The sequence below is a fragment of the Gadus macrocephalus genome, chromosome 19 (genome assembly GCF_031168955.1).
Source record: "Gadus macrocephalus chromosome 19, ASM3116895v1".
Lineage (NCBI taxonomy): Eukaryota > Metazoa > Chordata > Actinopteri > Gadiformes > Gadidae > Gadus > Gadus macrocephalus.
Genome location: NC_082400.1, coordinates 5,463,971 through 5,485,149, shown reverse-complemented (window position 1 = coordinate 5,485,149; position 21,179 = coordinate 5,463,971).

Here is a 21,179-nt window from a genome sequence, read left to right as displayed (position 1 = left end):
AGAAGGAAGTGAAAAACAGAGAGCATCGTGGAGACATTGTCCCCCAGGGCCACACAATAGCAGTCCGTGTTGACGGCGTCCTTTAGCTCATGCTCTGTGGCTAACGGTGAAGGCTGAACGCTTCAACTTGGTGCCAGAGTACGTTGCTATAATTACAATGTTAGCGTGGGTTTTTTTGTACACAAAAGATGCATGATTGCCATGTTTGCTGTGTTTTTGTTTTCGAGCATATTCACTCCACCTCCACAAGGCCAACATTGATTGGCAGGTTTTCAGTCTGATTATTTCTTGACTTCTTTCTACATTTATTTCCAAGTAACTGAAAAACAATTTCACCAGGGCTCTCAACTCTCACGCATTCGGTGTGAGACACACGCAATTCAACCCATGCCCACGCTCACACGCCACACTTCGTAGGCCTATTTGTCACGCAGAGAAATTACCAGGATAGCGCCCACCAATTTGGGCCGCAATTTAACAGTGGAAGAGGTAGGAATCAAATGGTTTTCCCGTACGTAGGGTAACCGGACGTCCTCTTTTGCCCTGACATTCCCTCTTTATGAGACACTTATAAAAAAATCTGTGGCGGCATTTCAAAAATTGTCCAGGATTTTATTAAAGCCTCATAGGCCTGCATGTTCACATTGAATTAGTGTTGCGTTTCTCTGGAACGTTCACAAACTAGTTAGACTACGCCCTCCCTACTCAGTTCGGTTCGCTTTGCATTGGTGGAAGTGAGTAGGGGGAGTGGTTAAGTGGAGCCTTCAGATTGGACGGTTTGACTTACTTAGTTACAGTCATGTTTTGTATTTATTGTTTTACCATTATTGTTTTAGGGCTAAACATTAACAAATGTCTCCAACAGGGGATTGATAAAGTTATATCTATTGAACAGAAAGAAACACCCTTTACCACAGCATTGGCCTACTGAATGCCACAGATATATTTTAAGCATTGGACTGATATAATTATGTTTTTGCACGTTTGCAACGTGGGAAAAGTATATGCCTCTACTGGTGTTGCTTAAGCCAATAGCCTTTTGAGGCAGTGTTGTTAGTTGTTTCTGAATATTAGTGTTAAGGGCCAATAATGCTTACTATCATACATTAGTCACCATGTCTGTGGACGCATTTGTATGCAGTCACATGTTAATATATGTGACTGCATATATGTGACCCCCCCCCTGTTTCACCATTTACAGAATTGATTGTGTCTCGAAGCAAAGGGGGATCGGAGTGATAGAAAGGGGTTTGAGTTTAGTTTTATTACACACGGGTTGGCGGTCACAAGGTTAAGCCCTTCCGTGGCTCCTGTAATGTCCAGGGGCCCGGTGTGTGTCCCTGGAGGTCTGGCTCTCAGTGAAGAGCCTCACATCGATGGAGCTACGGGTGAAATATATCAATATCTGTGGGCTGATGGCCGTGTAAGCCGGTTCGATCTCATCTAGCTGTGTCGCTCATGCCTTGGTCCAGACAAACAAAAAAAACAACAACAGCTAGCTAAAGAAGCTACAAGCTCAAATCTGTGTGAACAGGGCATCATTCAAGTTCAACAACTTGAATGACAACAAACGTAGTATGGCTCCCCATCTATGGAAAAGGAATAAAAACTCCCAAGTCAAAAAGGTTATAGGTTGGTTGATTGTGCTGTCATGGTTTCAATCTTTGATGAATGAAGGCAAAAACTCTGACCTGCAAACCATTCTGCACTATCGCTTGAGAAGAATTAACTGGACGCTACCACAGTGCTTTGCAATAGCTGGCGGGAAGACTTACAAGTGTGAAAACTTCTTGGAACGAACTTCCACAGACGGAGTGTCTGCCAAGGATATAAATCAAATTCGTGTAGCAGACTATAAATATATTTGTTAAAGTCTTGAAAGTGACATCAATGTTGTCACTTTCAAGGGAGTTTCTCTCCGAATCCTGACGAATACTTCGGTAACAAAACAGGAAACCATGCATAACTCCACAGTACACAGCAGGTGCAATGCAGTTTTCCCCTGGAAGTCCGGCTATAGCATTGTTGAACTTCTTCAAATATAGCTACAAATTCAACAACTGGAGCTACAAAAGGAGCTACAAAGGCTACAGCTGGCAACTGCTAAAACACCAACAGCTATTTTGTTAACAGCTAGAGCTACAGTTCACTATAACTACAGCTAGCTTCAACGATATTATCCATAGCTAGCTAAAGCGACAGTGGCTACAGCTAGCTGTGGCAAAAAAACAGCTGCAGCTACAGTTTCAAAAGTTGAAACTGCTACAGCTATTGCCACGACTAGCTACAGCTAGCTTGTACCACTGTATTAACAGTTAGCCTAAATAATAACTAAATAAGCTAAATAATAACAAAAGCCAGCTACAGCTACAGTCGTCTTCTTTGCCTGCAGCTAGCACGTGAGCTCTGGCTAATCTCTGTGTACTTTGCAGTGTTGAGAGGCTGAGGCATGAGAGTGTATTCTACTTCACCGCAGGCTCCTCCAGGGACAGGCAACATGAGGACACCACATGCAACGAGATGAGGCTGAGAACAGATCCTCCTTCTGGGCCACGGTGGAATTCACGCCAACACTACTGTCCCCATCAGGACCGGAACACCACCATGACGGCAGAACACTCCATCAACAGCACCACTACCACCATCATCCTCATCACCTCCACCAGCACTAGCACCATGAACATCACCGCCTCCCCTCCTATCAAAATCACTTCGTCTATCACCACAACCACCCAATACCAAAACCACCATCATCGCTACCATCCCCACCGCAGTCATCATCATCATCATCATCATCATCATCATCATCATCATCATCATCATCATCATCATCATCATCATCTCCATCAGCCCCCTCTCTCTGTCTGTCTGTCTGTCTCTCTGTCTGTCTGTCTGTCTGTCTGTCTGTCTGTCTGTCTGTCTGTCTGTCTGTCTGTCTGTCTGTCTGTCTGTCTGTCTGTCTGTCTGTCTGTCTGTCTGTCTGTCTGTCTGTCTGTCTGTCTGTCTGTCTGTCTGTCTGTCTGTCTGTCTGTCTGTCTGTCTGTCTGTCTGTCTGTCAGTCTGTCTCTCTCTCTCTCTCTCTCTCTCTCTCTCTCTCTCTCTCTCTCTCTTCTCTCTCTCTCTCTCTCTCTCTCTCTCTCGCTCTCTCTCTGCCATTGGTGTAGTGTAGCTAAGCCATTCATACGCTGCACATGAGAACAGGTCAATGCTGTACTTGCTTTCTAGTCATTAAGCAGATTGAATCAAAGTGTCTGACAGTGAATCCAGATGCAGATCATTAAGGAGGAGCAGGTAGGGGGTCGAGGCGTCTTGGTCTAGGATGCCTTCAGGTTGGGCTGTGAACTCTGGGAGAGAGCCCAATGACTTTGGGCTGGGAGGGAATTGGGCCGATAGGGCACCGCCCACTCTCCTGCTCGTTGGACTGGTTTATCTCTGCAGGGCAATATCAGCGCCGGACAAATGAGAGTGAAAATACTAGGTGTAGGAGACATCACTGAATCAATACTGGCTGGATTCACAGGTCAACGTGCGCTCCCCCTGCTTATGTTTATTTCATCACTGGAGGGAAATAGACAGCCTCAGAATTGATTGAATTGGCTTGACTATTCTGCAGCATAGTTTTGTATTGTATTGTGGTGTGTCGTGTAAGCTTCTGAGGTTGTATCTGCTTTTAATGTTATGTTTTGCAAAGAACCCAAAAATTCTATAACTCAAATATTCAGATTGAGTGTCTCTGCATGGTTTATGTGCTGGGTATCTGTCAATGTCTACCCTTGGAAACTGCTATGTGTGTGTGTTTGTGTCATTCTTTCTGGTTTTTGTATATGTGGTGTGTGTGTGTGTGTGTATGTGTGTGTGTGTGTGTGTGTGTGTGTGTGTGTGTGTGTGTGTGTGTGTGTGTGTGTGTGTGTGTGTGTGTGTGTGTTTGTATGTGTGCCTTTGTGTGTGTGTGTGCATCCATGGATGCCTATCTGCGCACATTTGTCTGTTTGTGCGTTTTTTTGTGCGTGACCGTGTGTCCACATCAGCTCAATCACTGCTCCACCTTCAGACCACCTCCTCCATCACCCCTCACTCTTTCTAACGTGTCTCCTGCATTCTGATTGGTTTATGGATTTAAACACGGACCATGCCTTGCATGCAACACAACAACAAACCACCACCAGGGACATTCAAACCTGGTGAAAAATCAATGGATGATATTCCACAAATTCTGTTCACCTTCTCAAACTCTACTAGCCGCGCTCTGATAAGCTGATGGACTGAAAAAGGGACCAGGTATTGCATACTACACTAACAACCAACAGCCAATTGACATTCCAAAACTCGGTTCAGGTACTGTAGTCTGTAAACTGCGTTCTGAGTGGCTAACAACCAACAACCACCAATGGAGAGTCAACCCTAGATTCAAACCAAGAGAAAAGTATTCCTATCCCACAGTTTAAACTCTTGGGTGTCTCCAAACTGCGAGGCTGGGCTGGTCTCTGCGGGCCGATTACAGAGTCTTGGCTAGTTGGTCTCCATGGGGAAGTGAATCCTGCCCCCGTTACTAATTAAAACAATAGATAATCCCGAGAGGCACGCATGGCACTTTGCTACCACATTTGTTAGAGCGCGCTGTAATTAATAGTATCATTAGTATCCGTTTTGTGTTTTTGTGTGTCGCATCTTCAGGGTTTCCTAAGGGACTTTTTTTTTTTTTTACAAATGTTGCATTTCAGCAACGGGCCTGCAACGACCGTTATGCTGTTGCTTCATAACTCATTACTCATGTGTCTATGAGGACCTGATAGGAGCCATGTCAGTAGCATGTGTGACTACTTGTTGCTAGATCCCCCCGGCCCCCTGTAGGGGTGGGAAGCCATCTTGCTCTTGGAGGCCTTCAGCTAGACTGCTGACGTTCAGGGGATTGAAACCATAACCTTTTGTTTGGGGAGTCAATCACTGTCACCACCACACACACTGCCCTGCCGTCCAAGCTGTTTTCAGACCGCCTATCTGCTTGTTTAGCTGCATGGTTGGTGATCAGGGTTATTTGCTGTGAGAAAAAATGATGTTGTGGATTCCCCTCACGCTCCTCCGTCCTTAGTTTGCCAGCGGCCGTGAGAACATCGTGAATGTGTGAGTCCTGCTCTGTTCTCGATGATAAACTAGGAACAAAAACACAGAGTGACCGTTCATCATGACCACACATCCGGTGATGGCTACACACACAGCGACATGCCCATTTTCAGATTAGCATCACGGCCCCTCCCACGTCATCGGGGCTGTGTTTCACTCGCTACCTCCTCCCCCCACCCCCCTCCCTCTTTCATTCCGGCGATTCAACAGGATGAAAGGGTGGGATGGGTGAGGGGGTGGGCTCTGCGATAGAGGATTAACTCATTAAATCTGCAGCTGGAACACAAGAAGATACGGAGGTCACTGCGGGTCGGCTCTGGGAAGAAAACATAATAATCAGAGAGAGAGAGAGCGAGAGAGAGACCATCCCCCCCTCCCCCAAAACCGCTCTTCTCTATCTCCCTCTCTCGCTCTCGCTCTCTGATTATTATGTATATTTCCTTGAGCCGATCCCCCGATCCCCCACATCCCCCCAGCCAAGCTACCTTGAATGAAGACGGAGATAAAATGGACGCCTTCACAAAGGGAAGGGACCACAGAATGGCCTCAGCACTCTGTGGTCGTTGGTGGCTGTGATCCCCCCCTATTCCCCCGTTGAGTACCCCGTTCAATTAGACAGGCTGCGGACCCGGCTAGTGGCGTTTTAATGGGCAGATAGGCGGACAGCAGATTCACTCAGTGAAGTGAGACTCCCAGTGAATTGTCGAGTGAGTCTCTAGGGCCGGATGAGTTCTTGGTTCGATTCCTGCCCGCTGTCTCCAGTCAAATCTGCAACAATACCTTATATAATCAATACACATTATTTTCCTTTTTGAATATACCAACTTTCTTGTCTTTGACCTCACAGAGGGATAGAAGCAGTAAGGAGGATTCCTCATAGTGATTCATCCCAATATCATAGTTATTTTATTACACGTTTTTGTTTAAACCAGATTTTCCGTCCCCTTCCTATTTGTCACAATATCATAATTATTTTATTACACGCTTTTGTTTAAACCAGTTTTTCCGTTCCCTTCCTAATTGTGAATCAGGAAGTCTGTGGAAGTGATATTTATGCAGCGAGGGCTTCGGAAAATCGTCCTATTTCTAAAGGGTTCAAGGTGGAGCGTGTGGAACAACCTCACCTCTATCCACTCCAAGAAGGCCCCTTCAGCGGGCTACCTTGTTGAGCTGAGGTCACGTGAGGTCCACGTATGTAAATGTCAAATGAACCCTGCGGGTGCTGTGGAGAACATTTCTAATGGGAAGCGGGCCACTGGACTGGTTTGACCCTTCTAACTCCTTCCCAGAGTTCTTAGCGGTGCAGTAAAACCGGTATGCACTCCAGAACGCGTTGACAACATTATTTCAAAATAGCTGGTCGAATTCAGTGAACCCCTGCATCCTGCCACACAAACATTAATGTATTGTGGTATCACGTAATTATCTTGTATGTGACGGGAGGCTTGGTGCAAGAAGGGCTCATTTTACTCTGTTTGTTCCATGGGAAGCGCTCTTTTGTCACTTACCTTTGTGCATTTTTCCTCGCATGAGCCGTGGCTTTGGAAGTATGTAATTTAATCCGGCGTTGTTTACAATATGGAAAATCCAAATATTTATCTGTTGTAGCGTGTGTACTGAAAATAGACAATTTGAATTGTTGCGTTGGCATAACCTTGGTTTAGAAATGTACTTCTCCTACTACGCCTGTTAACTAATGCTTAAAATAAAGAAATGGATTTATTTTAATACATATTTTATCTGAATAAAGATGAATGAAATAGTTGGAGACTGTGGGCCATTGTAACAAGACAGACTTGGACTAACAAGAACTGAGAAAAAAATAGATAAAAAACTATCCCTAGCCCTGTTAAATGATGTTGTAGATTAATTAACACCTCAGTTAACATGAACAACATAACCTCAGGCAAAACAAAAACCATGAGTAAATCCTTCTTCCACAAATAGTTAGCTGTTAGTTAATGCTTATGAGTGCATCAATTAAATTCAATAAATGGTTAATCAATGTACCCTTATTGTAAAGTATTCCCACTATTACTTATGTAGTTATCGATACTTTAACATTACAATAAAGACACAGGCAATGGCCTATAAAGTGGAAACATCAGATATGTTCTTCGGCACAATAGCTTGAATACAGAGACAGGTCGTTAAGGACCATTCACGTAAACAGACACAGATGACGTGTCTTAAAAGGGTACCAGCAGCTTGGCGATGTGGTCAAGTTTCCCTGGCAACAGTTGAAAAAAAAGTACACAAAAAAGTACAAAGAGTGACCTCTATGTCAACTACTGATCAATGAACTACACAATTAATGAAGTGGATGCACTCACTTTTATGCTGGCATTGTGAGGTAAAGACAACCCACTATGCTCTTCAGCTAGGGGATAACTCTTGTGTATTCAAATTTGTATTCTACATACCAGCAATCAGCAGGTCAAATATATAACTGATAACGTAAACATGTTCTTATGTTTTTTTAATGCATATTGTACATTCATAGTTAATGCAGTCATAATTTCTACTTTGTTTTAATGGCCATATTGCCATGAGAGTGTAATATAATACAGAAGAAAAGCACAAAACTGTGATTGGGAAATTCAACAAAAGAACAAAAAATAAATTCATAAAAATATCACATTTCAAAATAATGGTGCCTTTGGGTGCTATAGGCCTACTACTTTAGCTTCATGATAGCTGCTGAGAAAGCTTGCATTACCATACAGCTTTGGCTTCATGCTAGCTTTGGCTACAGAGAAAGCGCCAATAACAATCAAGCTTAGCTTCATGCTAGCTTTAGCTACAGAAAAGCTTCAATTACCATCCAGCTTTAAGCTTTCACGCTAACTTCAGCGACAGAGCAATCTTCAGTTATTACAGAGTTTTACGTTACGGATCAACGGAAACCCTGCCTTTCAAACCAGGAGTGGCCGATCCCTGAGGCGAGCAGTCAAGCCTGGAGTCTGTAAGAGATACTGTTGGCCGTCTTACCCGGGTAGGATGGAATATCCCCCAAACATCCCAAGCTAGTGTCAGGAGAACCCGCCCTTATTTTACCAAGCTCTGTGATTACGGCAGCTGAACTACGGATTAACAACTGACGAAATTGTCCTGGCCCGCTATCGTCTATCGTCTTCGTCTTCGTCTTCTTCTTCTTCTTCTTCTTCTTCCTCCTCTTCCTCTTCTTCCCTCTTGGATCGTCTGATGTCTCATCAGTGGAGTTAATTGTGTTGCTAAACGCTATCTCTTTGATTAAGAGGACGTGGGTTCCAGAGATATTTGTGGAGATTGAGAGAAGATAAGGGGCATGAATGAAAATACCTTCATCCGATCCAACAGGACCCCCATTAACCTCATATGGGCACCCAGGGTGGGATACCTTGAAGATAGGTGGGGGGTTTGTTCAGAGTGTGTGGTGGGTAAGTTAATAAGGGCTATAAGCTTACCCCAGAAGTGGCTTGCGACCTGAACTTTATTAATGAAATAGACCTTTTTTCCGTCAATCAATTGATGAGTGTTGACTGATTCTATTCTGTCATGATAAATGATACAGAAATAATGACAAAATTAAGTGTGTGAAATTATTTACATATATATGCATACATATATTTGCATTCTACTTTTCTCGATTACTTTCAGTTTGGCAACAACACCTAAGCCTTGCTGCAAATCGTTGGATGACACGTCAACGCAAAACAACCAAATGTATTTAAATCATTTGATTTAAAAAAATTAGTGGAAACTAGTGGAAACTTTACTCTGCGCTATACTTCAATTATTCGCATTTTTGTGTATTGTTATTGTTTCTCCTTTCCAGTAATTTAAGTCATAATTTCTTGAAACAATGAATAGCAAGTGTAAAATATCTTTGCCTCAGTGTGTCTAAACCCCTGAAATTGATTAGCTCCACAATTTATTCTCCCAGTGGGTAACAGGGTTCAGCTCATAACATAAACAGCATCTGATGGTGTTTCAACCAGACTTTACACACAAACACACACAAACTCAGTCGCACACAAACACACACACAAATGCAAACTCTCAGTCACACGTGCATAAACACACACGCACGCACGCACGCACGCACACACACACAAACATGCACACACACACACATACAAACTCTCAGTGGCACATACATACACAAGCACGCACGCACGCACGCGCACACACACACACACACACACACACACACACACACACACACACACACACACACACACTCTCACACACACACACACACACACACACACACACACACACACTGACCCTGTTCTGAAAACCACTCTCCCTAAAATGTTTCTCATTTATGCTATTTAACGGAACATGCTATTTATGTAATGTATTCATGCTTGAGACACACATCAAAAAATGTGATACAACAAAAGCTCTGTGTCATCATACAGAGCCTCACAAAGGCCAATGGAAGACAAATACAAACTCTTTGTCCTCTGCTGGGGTTCCTCCACTCATACTTGAAATTAATATCAATTCACCTCGACGGAAACCCAAACACACAGAGAGACAGAGGGGGCGGACTCTCTCAGGTAATTGAAGGGTAAGACGTGATTAAAAGTTGGTATGTCCTGCGTTCTTGGTGGACCCTCACACTAAAAGCAATTATATCAAAGGGCCGTCTAATCAATTTCTATTATCCGCAATTACTGTCCTGCTATTTTTTCGACCTCCGAAGAAATCAAACAGAAAAGGGTAGACTCACCAACCTTCGAAATATACATTACTGCCAACAAAAACCTATTAACTACATTCCTTGGTGCCTTCAAAGTGGCTCTTAAAGTGTGTGTGTGTGTGTGTGTGTGTGTGTGTTTGCCATATGGGGATAAATAATTAAAGTGAACTGATAAAGAGGAATGCACTGAGAATGGGTTTTTGACATTTTCCTCTGAGAGCTCATTTTGTGCGGAGCTCTCAGAGGGCCGGCGCCCAACGCGGGCCTTGAAGTGAGAAGCCAACTGATTGGATTTTCACCTCATTGAAACTAACCAGGAGAACAGGAGAACAGGAGACCCGATCACAACTCTGCCCTGCCCTGGCTGCACTCGCACTCGGGAGTCGTCAGTACTTCGGAAGGACTCTCCGCTGGCCTGGGCCAGGGCTCTGTGGAGGACGTGTGGACATCTGGCTTAACCTTGTATTTCACGCTATTGCACGAGCACCCATGTATGGTGAGGCATATATTTGTGTGCAAACCGGGGACTGTATTCCCCAGCGAGACATACAAAAGTGTGTCGCCTTCCCAGACGTCCCCGTAGGGACGTCTGGGAAGACGACCCGGACTCTTCTGAACAGACACCATCGGATCACTCTACATGTCCATCTAGCCCTATATATCCATACTAACCCTATATATCCCATAATAACCCTGTATTGTCCTATATATCCATGTATATCCCATAATAACCCTGTATAGCCCTATATTTAAGCAATAGATCACGCCAGGCTGTGGTATGTGCTCATTATACCACTGCCGGCGACCCCCTTCACAGTGGTATAATGAGCACATGCCACTGACTGCTTGTTTCTACTTCCAGGCGCGGAGTGATATGCAAACTTTCACAAAATTATCGGGCGTCATAGCAGTTATGTATACGCTCATTATACAACAGTTGGGAACCAATCAGATCGCTGGATTTAGGTCCCCCGTTGTATAAATCCATTTATACAACGGGGGGCCTGAATCCAGCGATCTGATTGGTCGCCGGCCCTCCGCTGCGCGTCGGGGCCGGACAACGCCCCTTAACAGTGGTATAATGAGCACATACCACAGCCTGGCGTGATCAATTGCTTAAGTTTATCCCATAATAACCCTGTATAGCCCAATATATCCATGTATATCCCATAATAACCCTGTATAGCCCTATATCAGTGTTTAACGCTGTCGTGCCGTAGTTGAGATTCAATTAATGGTTCCATGAAATAAGTTCAATCCTTCCATCTTCAGTAGATGGAAGGGCGGAGAGGTAAGAAGGCAGGCACACAGACAGACATAGTAGATAGACAGATAGGTAGATAGATAGATAGATAGATAGATGGATAGAAATATGGGTAGACAGACAGACCAACCTCTACTGATTCTAGTTACACTGCCTTTAGAGAGAGGAAGAGAGCATTGATGATTCACTTAGCTTCAAGTGTATACTTTATATTAAAGTCTCAGCCTACACCCGATTATTCTGTTAGATTCAAGTGTAGACTCTTTATATTATATTAAAGTCAGCTTAGATATACTTTCATGTTTGCTACAGACAGAGAGAGAGAGAGAGAGAGAGAGAGAGAGAGAGAGAGAGAGAGAGAGAGAGAGAGAGAGAGAGAGAGAGAGAGAGAGAGAGACTGAGAGAGACTGAGAGAGAGAGAGACTGAGAGAGAGAGAGACTGAGAGAGCATTACTACAACTAGACTGTGGGAGGGGTGACACCCATAACCTTGCAGCTGAAAGTCAATGTGTATGGAAAGATCTTTGGTCTTTCAGACAAATATATTCCCAGCTATGTTCTAAACTGAATTCTTTGTCATACGTGGATATACTGTATAAATTAAAACAAGTGAGGTTAAATTAGTACAAAAAAGAGAAATGATGTCCACCATGCCAACTATGAGCTGATTTGAACCCTGTCGGTCTCTTCTGTCTGACGTTTAAATTAGCTTGAAGAACTCAAAATGTAATAACGTAATACAGCTCAATCCCTTTTTTTCCATCTTAAAAATGAGGTCCTTTTAATGATTAAAGTTATCAGGAAAAGCCGGTGTTATATTTTTATGCGCAACCACAAGGGAATCGTATCATATAATAGAAAAAGAAAAAAAGGTAGGGTCACTTTCACTTTGAATTGATATATCTCTCACCATTAGACCTACTTCTTCTGCTCCTCATTCTCAGCCAATAGACTTACAGGGGCCGTTTTAATGACTGTTCTTCATGTTATTCTCACACTATAATCCGCCATTAACATTCTTTTTTCCCTCCCTGTCTTTTAATTTGAAACCTTGCTCTGTTTGACGGTGTACCCATTTCCCTTGAGTACCCCCCCCCCCCCCCCGCCCGCTACCTCTCCTCCGCTTCCCTCTCGTCTTCTTCTTCTAAGATGTCTTCACGTCCTTGGGGAGGTATTCGCTTGCACTCGCTTCGTGTGTTGGACAAATTACTTCAGCTAATAGAATTGCTACCCTATAAATATCTATATAGATCTGAATCTGTGGCAGGTTTTTTGTCAGTTGATGATGTCATAGGATAAAGCCAGCAATGTGTGGGAAAATGGTGAGAAATCAAGTGATTTCCGATGCATGCCAGTCTCAAGCTAGCTCTCCACTCTTTGTTCTCACCAGGTGCCTTCCCTAATGTAATTGGTGACCTTCTACCCAAATCCGTCCCAGAGCAGATCCCTTTCAATACTGAAACCCCCTCCTGCTCCATAATCCCAAAGCTAACAGAAACCCGTGGCGAGGACACTTTCACTGCAACAGACTTGCTCACTGTTTACTTGATTTTCCGTTCAAAAGCCACCCTTTTGCCTTTACTGAGGAACAGACTTAATGTCGATCGGAGGTCAACGTGGCCTCATGCTTTCATCGGCCCTCGACTAAAGGACACGTTAAAATGATTAATACCAATGCTTATACATATCGGTCTTTGTGTTCTATGGAACCCTGGGATTGTGCGGAGGCTACAGACATATTAAGTTACAGACATGAATGTCATTCAAAAGAGGTAAACAAGGGCAACCGACCAATTGCAGGTGAATTTGGAGAAATGTCATCCTCACTGGCTGGACTGAGATGAGAATGAAGACGGCCGTTGTCGTTTGGATTGAACTGCTCGAGGCATTGTTCAGTGGCACACATCAGGGATAGTGATTGTACCACTTAATCAGGAGCTTCCTGCTTAACTAGGCCACCAATGTCCACTAATGTCTTAATTGCTGGCACTTAATCCTTTCAAACAACCACTTTGTCTTCATCCGCTTGGTTTAAATGTAACACACATGCCTCGTCATAAATTGGACATATAACACCTTACTGAATTTAGCTGTTCACATATGATTTTAGTACTAAACCAAACTTTAAGCAGTCCAAAAAATACCGAAACACCACGAATAACCAACACACATATCAATATTAGCTTCAAATTCCACTTGAGGAGATCAATACGGGACTCTTTGGAATAACTTAGAAGATGACTAGAAGGAAGATTTAGTAGTTTTGTGTAAACACATGTCTGATCCTCTTAGACTAGCAGGAGGCAGTAGGGAAGGTTTAGATTCATCGTCTCTTTAATTCCAAATCAGTTTGGAATTAAAATAATATATATAAGACTATTAAGGCCTCCACCGCTGTTGTCCAACTGTGAACACAGCTGGAATCAGCCAGTTCTTCCCAGATGCCCGCCGATAAAACCTGACAACGATGAAAGTACAGCAGTGATAAAAACTACATGAGTAACGGGGGGTATTTTCCCTTCAGGCGTACCATTGTCTGGGAACAAAGCAGTTTAATGCTAAGATCTGTGACTTTTTCACTTGAGCTCTCCTTTTTGTTCAAAATAATTCAAAGTAATTTGAACATCTAAAGAATAAAAAACATCCACCCAAAAATCAATGGAGCCTCCGAAATTGATTGAGTGTGTGAGAGAATGAACGCAGATCATTTAAATTTTTAACAAAAGCCTTGGAAAATGGTGCACACATATTTTTCTTATGTTTGCAATAATATTCTCCTAAAAAGGTAAAGATAATCTGAAGTGTCCCTCACTATTTTGTGTCACTAAACTATCGTTTTCAACTACAATAAGTTGAACACTGAATGATAGGAAGAATATTTAAGAAAGCACACACATACACACACGCGCACGCACGCACGCAGAAAGGCACGCACGCACGCACGGACGCACGCACGCACGCACGCACGCACACACACACACACGCACACACACACACACGCACACACACACACAAACAAACACACAGACACCAACCAAGCCATTTCCTGGTGCTGTATACTGAACAAATACTGAGATGGGTTGAGGTCACACTAGTTAAGCGGACCCCAGACTGCCTGGCTCTGCCATGGACCCCCAGACCCCCGGTACACTCCCACAGCTGTTCAAACACGGAAGGACCCAGACTGTAGACAAACAGCCCCCCTCTCTAATGATAACACATTTCATTATAATTAGCCCTTATAAAGTGTGATCTGGCTGTTTACTATTGAGGCATTTAACAGACGCCTTATCCAAAGTGACGTGCACTGAATTCAGATGCATGTCTTAAAGTGAACTTACAGTCATTTCATACTTACGTATGTTACTTTGTTACGTTTCAAAGGTGTAAGTATGGCTTATATGACCTTGAACATAGAAGTGTCTGCCATCACTGTTTTTGCAAACATGTTTGTGAACGTCCATAGCTATTCAGCATGCCATTTAAAACAATCTCATCGTCTGCACATTGGAGCTGAAACCAGGGGACCACTGACACTCTCAGGAGCAGACCAGGTTAGGGCGTATGTCTCAAGGCCTCCTACAGGTTAGGCTATGGCGTCAAATGATCAAACCCAGAAACGTTTTTTCGTCTCGAGGTCGAACGCCAGCAACCTCACCTATGATCCTGTGTTTACGTCCAATTAGAAGACCCAGTTTGACCGAGGTTTGGGTGGGGGCGATGAGGGTGTTGAGGGTCGCGGTGGAGATGATGCTGAGGTTGGGTGCCAGGGAAGGAAAAGGGGGACTTTAACCTCCGGGGGCTGGTGGGGGGACCCGACACACAAACATCTTCATCACCTTCACTTAAACCTGGCCGCCGACCGTACAGTGATGGATGATGCTGAGAGAGGAGGAGGAGGAGGAGGAGGAAGAGGAGGAGGAGGAGTATGAGGAGCGAGCAGAGAGGAGGAGGTGTGAGCTAGCGATGGGGTAAGGGGACGCAGAGGCTAGCAGTGAGACCAGCGTAGGTGTGGGCCCCCTCCAGGGCTGATGGGTGTAGCGAGGGACCTCCAGGGCTGATGGGTGTAGCGAGGGACCAGGGGGGGGGGGGGGGGGGGGGCTTGTCTGGAGGCAGCTGAGGGGAGGGAGGAGCCCCTAATAGATGGCCATCGCTATGGGCCAATTACTCAATTAACTGATCTGACAAAGTGCTCCATCTCCACCCCTCTCCTCCCCCTCCTCCTCCCCTTCACTCCCTCCCTCCCTCCCTCCCTCCCGTCCTCCCCTCCCCCCGTCTTTGTTTTTCCCCGCGTGCCACAATGTTTGTCCTCCACTCTCAGGTGGAGGAGAGGGAGGAAAACGACAAGTGGAGAGGAGAGGGGGTGGAGCTGGTCGGTGGGAGGAGAGAAGGAGAAGGAGGGAGAGAGGAGGTGGGGGAGACGGGGAGGAGGTGGGGGGGGTGGAGGTGGAGGAGGGAAGGAGGAGGTGCAGGTGGCTGGAGGGGAGAGATGGGGGCGGGGGAGAGGAGGTGGGGGAGGAGAGGTGGGGTAGAAGGAGGTGGAGGTGGGGGAGTGGAGGAGGGCTCTCTGGTCTGAAGGTCATGGCGGCGCCACACAGCCCTCCTCCGGCGCCCCCCTGGTCATCAATCAGGCCTCGCCGTGTGTGTCTGGGCTAATACGACGAGAAACTCTCACCCAGCGTGAACTCACAGAGGGTACGTTTGAAATGTTAGCCATTAATTGCTCATGAGTGACTTGGGTGTTTGAGTGTGTGTGTGTGCGTGATAGTGTTTGTATACGGTTTTGCATTTCAACAAGTACATATATGTGTGTGTACGTGTATGACTAGACTTGTGTGTGTGTGTGTGCGTGCGTGTTTGGGTGTGTGATTGTGTCTGCTTGCATGCATCTGTATGTGAATACAAGTTTGTGTGTGTGTGTGTGTGTGTGTGTGTGTGTGTGTGTGTGTGTGTGTGTGCATCCATGCATGCCGCTGTGTGTTTGTGCATGCTGCAGCCTAAGAGTTTGTGTGTGTGTGTGTGTGTGTGTGTGTGTGTGTGTGTGTGTGTGTGTGTGTGTGTGTGTGTGTGTGTGTGTGTGTGTGTGTGTGTGTGTGTGTGTGTGTGTGTGTCTGTGTGTGTGTGTGTGTGTGCAGTAGTATGGGTGTGTGTGTAAGGGACCCTTCTGCAGCAGAGTAGGTGCTTCATTAGAGGAGTGGGATCAGTAATGATCCTTCTCTCATGAGGGGACCGGGCCCCCGGGAGCCTCCTGATAACACACACACACACACACACACACACACACACACACACACACACACACACACACACACACACACACACACACAAACAAACACACACACAAGGAGACGCGACACACACATGCTCAACCAGGACTTAGACATTTGCATGTATACACTGTCAAGTGTGCACGCACACGAACACACAAACTCAACTCTGAGTAAGCCGCACACACACAAACACCCAACCACATACTCGGTCAAGACAAACACACACACACACACTCACCAAGAAGACAGAAAGAGACTCACGCACACACACACACACACACACACACACACACACACACACACACACACACACACACACACACACACACACACACACACACACACACACACACACACGCTGTCTTATCAGGTCTCTCCAGCCACAGACAGACAACTTCTGATCGGCCCTGCTGGGCTCAACCAATGGTGTTGTACATGTAAACACACAAACACACACACACACACATGCATAAACTTGCATAAATAAATCATTAGACGCATACAGACACACACATGTACACACACAAATACACACAGATAAATGCATACGTGTGCGTATATGTATTTATCTGTGTGTGTGTGTGTGTGTGTGTGTGTGTGTGTGTCTGTGTGTGTGTTTATGTGTATGTCTGTGTGTGTGAGTGTGTGTGTGTGTGTGAGACCCCTGGCAGCTCCATCTCCAGGCTCTCTTCTCCCCGCGCCCCAGTGTGTGTTGGAAGCTAACCGCTGCTATCATTCAGCTAGCTGCCTAGCCAACAATAACTAGCAATTTAGCATGCAATGAATTCCTCATTCTGGGTTTATAGTTATTGCCTTTCGGATTCACAGTGCAATAAGGTGATTGGGTTTTGGCCGTTGTGCGTTGGTGAAACACACCATTAACACCGCGAGAGTGGCTGGGATTGTTCTGGGATAGCATTCGACATAATTCAATCATTTTGATGGCTGTATTTCACATCACAACAAATACTGCGTACCCTGGATGTGGCGTGTGGAGATAAGAAGGCAAAGAGACGGGGGATTCGCTGGGTTTTTGCTGTCACCTCGTCTTTGGATTTGTTGGAGAATTTGAAAGCATCAGACAATCATCTCTTTCTTGTTCAGCCATGCACACACAGAGACACACACAAAAGCACACACACCAATATCACACATCAAGCAAGCACATTTGAAAACACGGATGCAAGATACAGACACCTGTACACACACACATGAGTTTAAAAAACCCAAACTCCTACACAAACGTCTAAATAAATACCCAGGCCCGCAGTCGGAGCGTATCGCACATTACAGGAGGTCATTTTAACTAGTCTTTCTCCCTCTATGGTGCCCGGGAATAATGAGGAGCATATATCAGCTCCCTCTCCATCATTTAAAAGCCCACCGACCCCACCACATCTCAAGGTTTCCATCTACATGTTTAAAGTTGAACGCCTTTTATAGGGGGGACTTGAGTCCTCTGCTAAGTTCTGACACCAAACAGCACTGCTTCATAAGCCGGTTGAAAACCAACGCTGTTTTCATGCAGCAATGTGCACAGAAGTCGGTCGCCTTGACATACTGTTTTTCAGAAGGTAACCGACTGAAAATGCAAATGCCAGACTAATGACGTCAGCAGTCCAAAGTTCAGAGGTGATGCAGAGTGGAGGCGACGGGCGATTTCCTCGCGACACACGTATGAGGCAGTACTCTCTTGTATTAGAAAATAGCAGAGCTTGGCGCCTTTTAACCGCGGCCTCACCAGACTTCGGCAGTGTGAATACTCTGTCCAGCACTTTTAAACACATTCCAGCTTGAGTGTTTTTTGCTGTTATAAAACCATTAGTGGCCGCTCGGCAGCACAGGCACACAGGCGGTGGTGCACTACTGACTACAGTAGAGCAGAGTGGACAGAGCTGTGCAGAACACTCCACCCTCTGATTTAAACAAGCTGAAATTCTCCATCTGTGCAAATCATAGGAAGGTCATACTAAAAGATTATCATTGTAATACGGCGATTTCATACGTGGAGAGTTTGGAGAAAAAAACACGAAGAGCCAATCAGCAGCTTAATTATCCTGGGGTTCAGATGCGACAATGTGCTGTTGACATTTACAAATGTCATACCAAAATGAATAAATATTCTCAATTACACAGATGATGGAGAGAGGAGCAGACGGCAGGAAGCCGTCTGATTCCCAACATTAAATGTTGGGAATCGTCAAGTAAAATATTTGGACAAAATAATGCCTGCATGATATTTATGGTTAATCTCATAAACAAGTTCTTAACATAAATATATCAACAATAAATTATTACCAATAAACGATATAGCTTCAACTTCGTGCACATCGTTTTATTTATTTATTTTTTGAAATATTTATCATCTCTACATTTATTTGTTTTAGATTTTGGTTTCTTCATTTCCTCGTAATATAGTTAGAATCTTGGCAGTCTTACACTATTTTGAATCTGCGATTGGCTAAATTACACTCTCAAGACATCTGTGATTGGCTAACTCCTAACCGGGGGGGTTAAGAAACACACGAGGCAAAGTGAACCCCACACAGCAGGCGATCCATAAGGTGGTCAATTGATGGGAAGAAATCAAAGCACACCCGGGCGAACAATGGAAACCTGCAGCTCAACACGGATGCCCTTTAGCAGCCTGTCCCATTGTTCTCAGAGCACGGGGGGAGACTCAACGCCCGAGCAGAGGGCGCCCTCTGTGTCTGTACAGCGGGGCCCTTTTGTGTTCTGAGGACCTTGTGAGTCCCCCCAAGGTCCTCAGACACAAAGAGCACCTGAAGTGTATAATTATTGCTCGCTGGCATTCCTATTATTTCCATCAGCATAAACTCTCTCCCAGTGAGGCCGAGTAGTCTTTCTGCCCGGCGAAGAGCGGCGGCTATTTCTCCCTGACCCCCCCCCCCCTCCCCCCTGCCCCGGGGCCCTGTGTTTTAATCACCCCCGGCTTCCCGGGCCGTTAAAACCAGTCGTTGACGTTTATTAGACAACGGAGGACCATAAATAAGCACCTAATTGGCTCATAGCGAGTGTGTTGTGCTCTCCCCTTGGCCCTGCACAAACCCTGTGTCATAGGTTGAAGCTAGCAGACGGCAAGCGCCAGGAGAGAAGGCCCTTCTCTCTTTCTGAGTAGATCCGGAGAGTGATAACGGTGGGGTTGGAAGACACGACTATTCACTGAGTTTTGGTATTCACTGCAGAAACAGCTCAGACCGGATATGCAGGTCCAAGGCTAAGTCTTAATCATTTCAAAGTTTTCTCTTTTCAGATTGTAAGGACGGTACATTTGGTGTGCTGTTGTTGTTCTCACCTTGTCTGGAATAGGGTTTATATAAACGTTTGAAAGAGTTTGATGACTCGTCTCCTTCTTGACAAGTTATCGACATGCAGGCAAATGTACACCAAAGCACCCACACACACAGATACACACGCACACACACAGATACACGCACACACACACACACACACACACACACACACACACACACACACACACACACACACACACACACACACACACACACACACACACACACACACACACACACAATTAATAAACTATGAGAACAACTGTCGCCTTTAATCTCCAGTCAAAACTAACTAGCTATAGTCATCAATACATTCCATTCTTGCCTCAATTTACCACCTAACCTAAAGAAAAAGTTAATTGCATCAAATGCAAATGTCATTTGATATTTGATTTTTGTTACAATTTCATAGAAAATAATTAATTTGAAGTTATTTTGAATCATACTGCCTGCTTCACACATCTATGTACACGCTCTACAGGACATATTTAGACTATGAATATTACATAGTTTGCATCTTCAAACTCAGCTGTAAAACTTACATCTAAATACTAGCACTCACGAAAGTCACACTGTTCAAAAACTCACATCCTTAAAACCTCACATCTGTCAACGCATAACTAAACTCAATTATAAAACAATTAGCATTCGTAATAAATCTGCAAAAAATTCAGCGCCGCAGAACGCACGGCATAAGGCCTTTCTCCAAGAGCCTCCAACCCTTCACCCACTGTAAGTAAAAGTATTTCAGCCTCTGCTGCTATGCTTCAGCAAAGACCTCCAGACATCCACACCCTGACATTGACAGTAAATAGGTTGGGACCAGACCTTTAAATCCACACGAGTCACAATGTGGCATGGCCTCGCGGTGCTATTGTTCAGCCTAGCGTCTAATGACATCCGCTTTGGTAGGGAGAGGCTACGGCGTTAGCTCCTCCGCCAGGCTTTTATAGAGAGGGTTGTTGAACTCCGGCTGTGGTTTTAATTGTTTTAGCCTTGGCTCTTTGTTTATCTGTTTAGTCTCGATGATTCCTTTATTTTCACCACTTATTTTCGTGTTTGGAGAACAAACAAGTTAATGTCCTGAGTACCCAATCTAGGCCTTGAACAGAACAGACAAACGAGTAAGTTAATGTGCTGTGCATTAAAGTGTTTAACATAGAATGCTTCTTATATCATATAGTTATCTTCCACATTTTCCCTTGAAATTTGCGAAACGCGTCCGTGCCCAGATTTATTGAGCTTTTGATTTCCCCAGGGTTCTCGATAGCATTGGGCGCACATTGGACATTGATAATCATTAATTATGTCTGTATTACTAAATCGACACGCATGCAATCAATAAATATGAGAACTTTTCTTCACACTCCTTCCCACTGGAGCCTGCAAATCTTGAAACAGTTTCACACCGCACAGAGACATGTGTCTAGTCTTTTCTGGATCAGAGTGTGCTTGTAATTTGTTATTTGCCAGATTCATCAAGTGGAAATACAGATGGTCACATTATTTCATAATTTACC